Genomic DNA, 10,534 nt, shown 5'->3' on the forward strand with positions numbered 1-10,534 from the left:
GGTTTTTCTCGAGGAGGGGGGATTTCGATAAGAGGGTGCAAAATATTTTACAAAACACAGTAAAAATTTGTCTACGCATTTTTGACTGTTATACGAGTCAGGCATATTTTGAGGGGTTAGGGAGGGGGGGGTTAAACCCATTAACAAGTCAGATTCTTACAAAATTTAAATATTACGTTGGAACATAAGAGCCCTCTCCTCTGACCGAGGTGCCATTCAAAAAGTGGCTGGTGGAAAATACGCCCCCTAGATTTTTAAAAATTTGCATTTTCATTAGAAACAATCAATAAAAAATACTCCCTCCCTAGTTTTGAAAATATTTCGTATTTTATATTTTTAACAAAGGAGATTTGCCAGTACGGAAAGAGGGGTCTATTTTTAAAAAGTTAAAAGGTGTGGCAAATTGCATGATAAACATTTCTTAAGACTTTTGAGGGGGACGTAGAGCTAATAGGTTAAACTCTATCCACCATTTCTATATACCTATTTTGGTGACAGGGCTAAAGCTAGAGTTTTAGCTTGGGGAGGGGGGTATAAAGGATTTACCGACGAAATCGTCCAATATGCAGACAAATGCGGACACATACGCTAAATTAAAACACCCAGAGTTCCAAAGAACTTTCAGAGGAAGCGCTTCCTCTTTGATGCACCCCTGGCTAGAGGTGCAAAGTTATACCTATATTTAATCCGACAACTTGAATTCAAGATGTCAGATGAAAACACAAATTGATTCTGATTGATCACTGATTGATTCTGAGAATTAATTCGATCTGCTTTTCATTGCACAGATACATCGCTGAAAAGAAACAAGTAACTATATTCCTAGGTAAAATCGAAAGTAAGTTGTACATCCGGCGAAAGTGGACAGATCTTAATTTTTAGACAACTTCCATTAGTTAGGTTTTCCCGAATCCGGGAAAACCTTTGACGATATTTCTTAAAAAAAAGCCATGATGTGCATCTGGCTTTTAGCACATCTTTTTAAGAGTACACAATACATCTTTAATAGATATCTATGCTGTGAAGAAAGGGGGTGTGCTTGTAGTCCATTAAATTTTACTGCTCTTCAATGATTTATTGTATTTTCTGTTAAACTCACCAGTTTTTGAAGCCATATCACTCCGGGAATGTCAGCCATCTGTGTGTTGCCCAGTCTCAGAGATAATCCACACCAGGTAACACTTGTAACGCGTGGTGCGAAGTGTATTACGCGTGGCTCAAAGAGGTGTGGCGTGGCGGAAATGCGCTATGTGTGAGGGAAGAAGTGGTAATCTGAGATACACAACAAATTTAAAAAGTTTGTGTACTCTCAATGCCCCCCTGACAATAAATTTATGTGTGGTTATCTTTCCAACGTATTTCAATCAAATTTAAGCAGCAAACAATCTGAAAAGAAGAAGAAGAGGGGGGGGGGCTTACAAAAAGGGGGAGTATCTATGGCTCCCATTAATTTCACTCATCGTTAATTTTATAAGGAAGCTCACATCTTTTTCTATACTGACAAATTTAACCCTCCTTGGAGTATCTATTAGCAGAGGATGGGGATCAATTGTAAATTAGTTTCCCCGTCCTTCTGCATTTTGAGAAGTATATTTCTTTGAATTGTCATTTAAAAATAGGCCATAGAAACTTATGTTTTTAAAATCAGCGTGAAAATCTGTCATTTGATGTATATATTGGTATCAATTAGTATCAATTTTTGAAGTTTCAGTTACTATTATGCTGGCCCGATCCTTACTACTTGATACTGATTAATATGTAACATTTGGTTGACACATAATAACTGTTTGATATATGAGATTACATTGCAATTTAGCTTCGAATAGCTGTTCTTCTGTGTTTATGGATCCGATAATATACAAAAAGACAATATTTTCAGTTAATTCTTGAAAACAAATTAGTATTGGGTAGAAAATTCAAAGTGAATTTTTCGCCCTTTTCATGCATAGATACAGGGGTATAATCTGGGCATTAGATAAAGGGACAGGGGCTGGGCATTAGATACATGGGTATAAACTGCATACAGAGGTAAGAACTGAGCATAGATACAGGATCCTGAGCTGGACATTGAATACAGGGGTATAAGTTAAGTATAGATATAGGGTTATGAGCTGGATATAGACAAAACGGTATGAGCTTGGCATAGGTACAGGGACACGAACATGGCAGTTGGCATATATACAAGGGTATGAACTGTGCATAAATACAGGAGCATGAGCTGGACATAGATTCAGGGGCACTAGGGCATGAGCTTGAATGCCCAATATATTCAAGAGATCTTAAACTCGTTTTTGAATATTGCTCTGATGCTAGTAAAATAAACTGAATTGGTATATTTAAGTTGGATTTGTATATTGTAAATTGACTAAATCCATAGAAATATCAGATTTTTCTGTTTAAGAGTTAAGGTAGCAGGAGAAATTAGTCAGCACCAGCGACCCCCATGTAGTATGGTGTCTGAGGCTTCTTCTAAAGATATAAGAGGGAGGACCAAAAGCACCAAAATTACATCTTGGTCACCATTAAAATGGAGTGTCCTACCCTATGAAATAATTATTTTTTTATAATTTCTATTATATAATTTAAATATTTAAATTTACATCTAATTTTTTTTTATATAACTATATTTTTTTTTACTTAATATATTTTATAGTAACACTTAGGTCAAGTAATAATTTTGCTGAAGCATTTTTTTATTATTTTATAATATTTATATAGCAATAACACAATTTCTTAAGTAGTAAATTATATTATTTTATAGACAATCTGTCACATGCCTTAATTAAATTTTTTACGTAAGCGAATTAATAAACTCCTGCTACGTCAGTAACCAATTTAACGAAAGGTAATTTTTTGTACTGGAGCCAAATTTCTCCTTAAACAAGGTTCAACCTGCATTGGTATTTAAATTTAAAAAAAAGTTTTTTTTTAACTGCACGTAAGGAGCGACATCAAAACTTAAAACAAACAGAAATTATTCCGTATGTAAAAGGGGCTGTCCCCTCCTCAACGCCTCGCTCTTTACGCTAAAGTTTGAATCTTTCTCACAACTCTATTTTTAAAACAAAACAAAACTTTAGCGTAAAGAGCGAGGATTTGAGGAAGGGACGACCCCTTTCATAAGTTCGATTTCCGTCTAAGAGAATTCTAAGTGATTCTGTGAGAAAACAGTTCTAAAATCAACTTTAGCCTAAAGAGGGGGGTACTACCAAGGGGTCAATCCCTTTATTATTCTTTATTAATAATTTCTATTCTTTTTCAGTTTTAATGTTGCTCCATTCTTTCAGTTGAAAAAACTTGTTTTTTATTTAGTTTCAGATCGTTTTTCTAAATAATGTTGGAAAATCTTGATTTCCTTACATACAAAATTTTTCCTCCTATGAAAAATACTTCCATCTAGAGATCCTCTCACGTAACCTCCCCCTTCCACAGGAAAAATCTCCCCTAAAAACGTTTGTATACTCCCCAGTAACCAATACTATATGTAAGCAATGGGCAAAGTTCACAGCCAGCAGCTTTTCCCCCAGGGACTGTAGGAGTTTAAGTCATCATCAAAGACATAATCAATAAATTTTTTTGCTATGCTGAAAAAAGGATATCTCAAAATTTTAATCGGGTGACCTAGATGAAAAATGAGCGTAGGAGAGGGGTTAGCTACCATCCAATATTTTTGGTCACACAAAAAATGCACTAAAACTTTTATTTCCCGATAAAATAAGCCTTCTACCAATCTACAATCGCTAATTCAATATGATTACCCCTGGGCCAAAGAAAAAATAATTAAAAAATAAAAACGTATCCGTTATCTTTTTTCTTGCAAGAAACACAAAATTCCACACATTTTTGTACATATGAGCTTGAATCCTCTGCATTAGAGTTTTCTGGCGAGCTGAGTTTGATGGTTTGATTTTCATTAACATCACTTGACCGTTTGGGGTTGTTCCCCCCTTTTTTTAGATTTGGCAAATTTTCTTAGGCTCGTAACTTTTGATTGGTACAATAAAGTCTGATAAATTTTACATATTTTGAATAAACATCAAAATTTGATTCTATTTATGCATCTATTGTTATTAAAAACTCTTTTTTTAGAGTTTTGGTTACTATTGATCTACATCGCTCCTTGCATAAAGTTCGTTACCACGAACTGATTGATCTGCGCAACTCACACAAAATGTCAGACATATAGTAAAAAAAAATATTAGTGAAAGAGCACACCCACATTAAACATACGAACACATACAAAAACACACGCACAAATACAAACTCACACACATACACACGCAAAAAATAAAAAATTAGACATAGCTTTATACTACCATAGAAAAAATAGCTAAGTGTTAGGAGTTGGTTTTATTGTTAGAAGTGCGGGGGGGGGGCTGGAGAACCATCACGTTGGTGCCCCTGTTGCTACTAATCTAACTCCAGCATTTCATTAGAATTTATTTTCTTATAAATTCTAAGTATTTTTAAATTCTATGTATTTTTTATGGAAATTGAAAGAAATGAGACATTAAGTTTTTTGGTTACAAATGATACAATGTAAGGCTATTAAAGGCTAGTATTATGGGCTAGTAATGGCTAATACCTCTTACTCTCAGGACCCCACCCTTATGATATACTGATTTTTTTGTAGTTTGCAATTCAAACAAGGAGTAAAAAATACGTTCAGGGATGGGTAAATTGATCTTCCTTCTAGTTTACATTTCAGTTAAAGAAGGGGGAGATGTACAAGGTCAAGATATTACATTAATATCATTTCATCAGAATTCTCCTGCTAAAAAAAAAACTTTTAAATGGCTACTACATTGCCAGCTGTAAGATGGATGGAACATGAAATCAAATGAATTAACAAGCATTCTACAGGCGTATGATTATAAGAGAAATGTATATCCAGTAGAAAATGGAACTATTTTACATTACAATATTAATACTTTGTGATAATATACATGACATTTATTTCTATATGAAATATGTATTCACATTAAAATATTATATTTTTCTCATTCATTATTAGACTTGTGTGGTTTTCGAAGAAATTAGGAACTTTAAATATATTTGTGTATGAGTCCTGTGGTGGCGCAGTGGATTTGACCTTAGCTTGGTAATACGGGACCCAGAGATCGAATCACGCTGCAGGAATGCACTGCAGGGCCGACGCAGGGACCTTAGTAGTCAAGAAGCGTCGTTAATTCTTAAAAAACAATAATAATATTTGTGTATGAAACGCTGCCATGTTATGGGTAGGGTTTATAATAAACATTATAATATAAATACTTTCCTTATTGAAAAAAAAATCAGCTTTGACAGCGGGGGATGGACCCATTCTATGTTTTGGTTCTGGTTCCGATTAAAGAATCCTCGAAAAAAGGAACCCTTAACACAAGTAAAAACTAAATATTCCTTTGCTTGTCGTGGACGTCTTCAATACATTTTCTAGCTTCCAAAGCAACAAGGAAGGGCCCCCACATCGCAAATGCTTCTCAGATATCCCGCAGCTACCAGGCGTGCAGTTGGTTTTCAGTATATTTATAGAAAATGTTGGGACCTTTTGGCGGATCAAGGGGCTGCTTTATAATTCTCTACCTTTTGTAAAAAAAAGTTGTATTTCCACACTTAGAAATTAGAAATTTCCCCATTAAATACTTTTTTTCATCCAACTCTAAAGAAAAAAAAAAAATCTTGTCTACTCATTCAGAAAGTCTCAAAGAAGCCATAGTAGTTTATTCATCAAAGAATCTGCTCGCGTCTATTGTTAATACGCATTTTACTGCTATAGGAAAATAGTATTGGCTTTCAAAGAGTTTTTTTTTGTCATTTTACATCAGCACCGACCAGATTTACACAAACAAACTGGTCTGACAAAAGCTTTATCTATACCCCCCTACCATTACTCTCGAATCATATTGGCACCCTTGGTCCAGCGCCCCCCCCCCCAAGATTTTTCTCTAGATCCGCCCCTGTGTAGGACCAAATGAATTTGGCATCAGCAGTCTTTATGCCTCAGAAAAGTGGTTTGCTTAGCTTTTTAAATAATGTTTAAAACGATATTGATACAATTCGTAATTTTGGTTCATCTTTTAAGGACTCGCAGTTCTGGTTCTTCATCTAGCCATACAACAGAAAAACTCCAGTATAAGGGCACAGACTATTTTCCTTCTCCTCTGATAGAATTAACAGGAGAAAGCAACTTATTCAATCATTTTCTATCAGTATCATTTGTTAGATTTCTAAATCTATTAAATACTTCATACTTAAAGTTTTTGGTAAGCTGAGTAGGAAAAGAAAAATGAAATAGCTAATAAGAAAATATTAATCTTAAAAAGGTAGGATGGAACGCCATCTGCACATTGGCTACAGTTAATCAATTTCTGTGGATCAATCATCTTCAAAATAGATAATTAAGTTATGTTGAATTTTGAAAATATGTTAAAAATACGACAGTTTAGCCTTAAACAAGCTTGTATCACTAAGGGTCAAAATAATCGTTCCAGATAGTATGCTTAAACTTATAATGGAAAGGTAATGTAAAGAAATTCACAACTCAACAGGTTGCAATTCAGAATCACTTAAATGCTTCCTTGGAAGACCATAGTATTTTTACTAACCGGAAAGTTATGTTTAAATTAAATTAGAGGATAAAAACTATTACAATAGCTTGCAATTTATATTATAGTTGAAAGATCAAATAGAAAACCAGTGTCATTGACTTCTGCTATGTATATTTATTTTCTTACATCCTCTAAAATCAAAAATAGCTTGACTGTCAGGGTAAGTAATATTACCCACGACTCTAAGTTACAACGCAACTCACAAAGTTGCAGCTTCAACATCACATACATTGGACGTCGTTAAACATAGATTAGAAATTCTGAAAACTCGACAATTTTAATTGAATCTGATGGTGCTAAAAACATATGATATAGAGTAGGCTATTCATTTTTTTTTTCTTTTTTGGCCTTCGGTTAATCCACAGACTCATCCATTGCCTGTATTGAACAGTAAAAATCATCGCTATCATCGCTATCAAATTTTATACTTAGATATATAATGCTTAGCTCTAAGTGTCCGTAGGCCAACTCTTCTCTTCAGATAAGGAATCATTATGGTGACAAAAGAGCGAGCTAAAAACAAGAAAAAAGAAGAATATTGTCAATGTAGAGCTATTGAAACATCCATTGCGAGAAAACAGTATTACCAAAAGAAAAGAGACAGTACACTGGAAAATGTTAAAAACAAATTGAAAACGAACGAAGAAAGAAACAAAACCAGAGAGCACATAAGAATGGTAACAGAGTTGGCTTCTGATGCAGATTTTGAGAATAGTAACTCTCAAGCTACTAGAGACAAAGAAAAAACAAGGTATTTAACCGATAAAAACTATCGAAAGAGAAAGGCGGACAGAATAATGGATAGATGCTGGATTGATAAAAGCTACCAAGAAAAAGTTAAGTGATCTGCAAGGCTGTATCAAACAACCCACAGAGATAAAATTGAGGAGGAATATAAAAGAGGATAAATTCTCATCCGAAACGATGAGAATTTCATCATTTCGGAACTTTAGTCAGAGACTTCCAGGAAAAATTGAGGAGAGTTGTCAGCCAATCAGGCAGGGTCAAAATAAACTTTTCAGGAAGCTAGTTCAATCTAGGATGGAAAATGATAGCTTTTGTACACGTCCAATGATTCTCAAACAAAGAAAATATCGTCAGAGATTCGTCAAGAAATCTAAGAAAATGGCAAAAATTCAAGCTGGTTAAACTGAGATAGATTTTAAACAGATTCGAAAACAGAGATCAAGCTTCTCTTTGGTCTATTCTTTAGATATAAGTCACATTTTCGTTTGCAATGTATTGTGATTTTTGCTATTTCTTGTTTCTTGCCTTTTTTCATCTGTTGGGAGTAATAGTAATCTTGTGTAATTTTTGACTTGTCAAGTGTTAAAAACCAATTCTTCTTTCCTGTGTATCTTTCATATATTCACACAAGCTAAACTAACACGTCTTCATTCCATTTAATTTTGCTTTATCTTCTAACCACAAATTTCGTTGTACAACCTTTTAGTTTGCAATTCAGTGTGATTTTTACACTTCCTTGTTCCGTGCTTTTTCTTTAGCTGTTCAGAGTTATTTGTCATCTTTTATAATTTTGTATGTGCCATTTATACTTAAAAACAAAATGACCACTCCTGAGGGGAAAGTTATGTAGTTTATGCTTTTGAATTGTGCTCATGAATATGATGTCACTATACTGCATCTTTTTCCAAAACTAAGGCTCTAATAAAAAAAATTCTAACTCGTGACCTATCGAGATCGCTTTTTCAATTAAGAAAATCTCTAGCCTTGCCTGCCTATCAAATAGTACCTCTAGACTGTTCGTACTAGTTCATATAGCCTGTCAATGGTTTCATATAATTCTGAGACATTTCAAGCTACTCTGACATCGTTTTATGTTTTTACATAGAAAAGGAATTATCAATTTTCTCCCATTCGCATTTGCTTTTTGAAAAACAGGCATTCGGAAACATTTCAAATGTCCCAATTTTTTAGCAATATATTAAAAAAATCCATTCTTAGTCGGACGTTTTTAAATTATGTTGTAAAAATTGTAATTGAAAAATATTTTACATAATAAAGCATGATTAGGTACGATTTTCAAATTAATTTCAATGATTGAAAAAGACATTATTTAGAATAAACTGTTCGTAGAATTTGATTTCATTAAAAGCTATATATAGAGTAAATTTTTCTTGCAGTAACATAATGATATTAAGAAAACAAACAGGGTTGCTACCTGTAGCACTATAGTGCTAATTGTAGCACTATGTTTGCAAATGTAGCACCGTAGCACGATCAGGGTAAAATGTAGCACTCTTTCGGAAAGTCTGGAAAAATGTAGCACCTTAGTGCTACAATTTTCGGGAAAAAAATATTAGGACCAGTGTCAGCAAGTGAGGGGATTTAAAAAGACTGGAGGAGGATCTTCTGCTGAGCTTTCTAGTTTGATAAGTTCTCTTAAGTGGGAATTTCAACTTCTGTTGAAGCAACTTGATTTTTCCTCAGGAAGAGAAAACTCGCTTGGCGCCAATTTCAAATTGTGCTTGAGATATGAATTTTAATGGAGGTAGACAGGTGAAACTTACTGACAAGCGCAAGCGCAGAAAGGCAATTTTCTATTTTGAACAATTTGAAAACAAAAATTAGAAATCGTCTAAAACTGAATCTGTGAGTGCACTGATGTTTGCAAAGCAATGTGTGATCAGACGCTCCGCCGATGCTGGAAGCAGTAACTCCTTCGAAAATGATCGGTAAAACAATAGAAAATGATCTCTAATAAACCAGTGATTTGGAAAAAAAAAAGCTGGGCATCCGTAAAGGAACAGTAAACTTGAATCAAAGTTGACTCGGGGAACTAGCTGACATATCAAGAATGTGCCTTGAGTCGATATTAAGAGTAAGAAAAATTCTAGTTACGACCATTGCAGTTCCCGGGCAGTTTCCGAAAATTCGATTTTTGGTTTAGTAGAAAAAGAAGCAAAAGGTTTGTGTGCCGCAACTAGGAATCGAACTCACGCCGTTTTACCGGTGTGACGCTTGACTATGGTCTACACGTAAAAAGGCGAACTTTTACAGTACATAAGTGCATAATTACAGTGCATAAGGGGCAAGGGCCTGCCAGCTAGCTCTGGGAACAATAAGGAGGGGTTTCGAGATAACAAAGAAGGGGGGTCCTGTCGGCAATAAGTTCCTGTATATTTATCTAAGCCCCCCAGGCCAGTTTGATGGCCGAAAGTTGCCTAGTCAAGTTTACTGTGCCTTTAAAGCCTCTTTACTGCCTAGTTTTGCTAGATGAGTCGAATAATAGTCCTGCTTTTGACCACATGCTTCACGCATTGCTTAAATCTGAGTGTATTTTTCTCTTGTTTTTCCGCTAGAAAAAACCTTTAGCCTTGGAAATCTTTGCCTCTAAAAACTACCTCAGTTCACTAATTTCAGTTCACTGAAAGATAAAGACTTTTCGAAACTAGCGTAAACTACTCTCGAATTGTATGCAGTGTGTAATGCAATTCAACTGCAACTTGATAAACTGGACAGCTATAGTAAAACTGGTTCGAAAACATAGTTCAAATATGAGTAAGAAGGTGCAAGAAGACGTTCTGCACTGCCGCAGCCGTAGTTTGTACTCGAAACGCGCCGCGTATGCTGCGCAAGGAAAAATAGATCTTGACAAAAACGGCTGTCTGGAACCCGAAAGGTGAAGCCTGGCTTTGATTGACAGTTGCGACTGTGAAGCAAAGATAGATATTTGAAAGGGACATCTAGGAAACACTGGTAGACAGTGACATTAGCTATAGAAATTATCATGAAAATACGGAAGGGTTGACTTGACTGTCCGGAAGCCCCAGGCTCTGGAAAATGAAGCCGGGCTTGAAGATTCTTACAAACAATAATTTATTTTAACCTCGTCTGATCCCGCTTGAAACACCTTGAAATAATTTTTGGAAGTTTTGAAGTGCCACGCAGCTTATTACACATGT

At 35.0% G+C, this 10,534-nt stretch overlaps 1 protein-coding gene across 1 annotated transcript in view; it reads right to left on the reverse strand.

Annotated features, from left to right (window-relative positions):
- LOC136040342 (xylosyltransferase 2-like) overlaps window positions 1-10,534 on the reverse strand; it is a 189,241-nt gene that overhangs the window by 174,786 nt on the left and 3,921 nt on the right. The gene's annotated exons all lie outside the window — the stretch shown is intronic.

The sequence above is a fragment of the Artemia franciscana genome, chromosome 20, assembly GCF_032884065.1.
Source record: "Artemia franciscana chromosome 20, ASM3288406v1, whole genome shotgun sequence".
Taxonomy (NCBI): Eukaryota; Metazoa; Arthropoda; class Branchiopoda; order Anostraca; family Artemiidae; genus Artemia; species Artemia franciscana.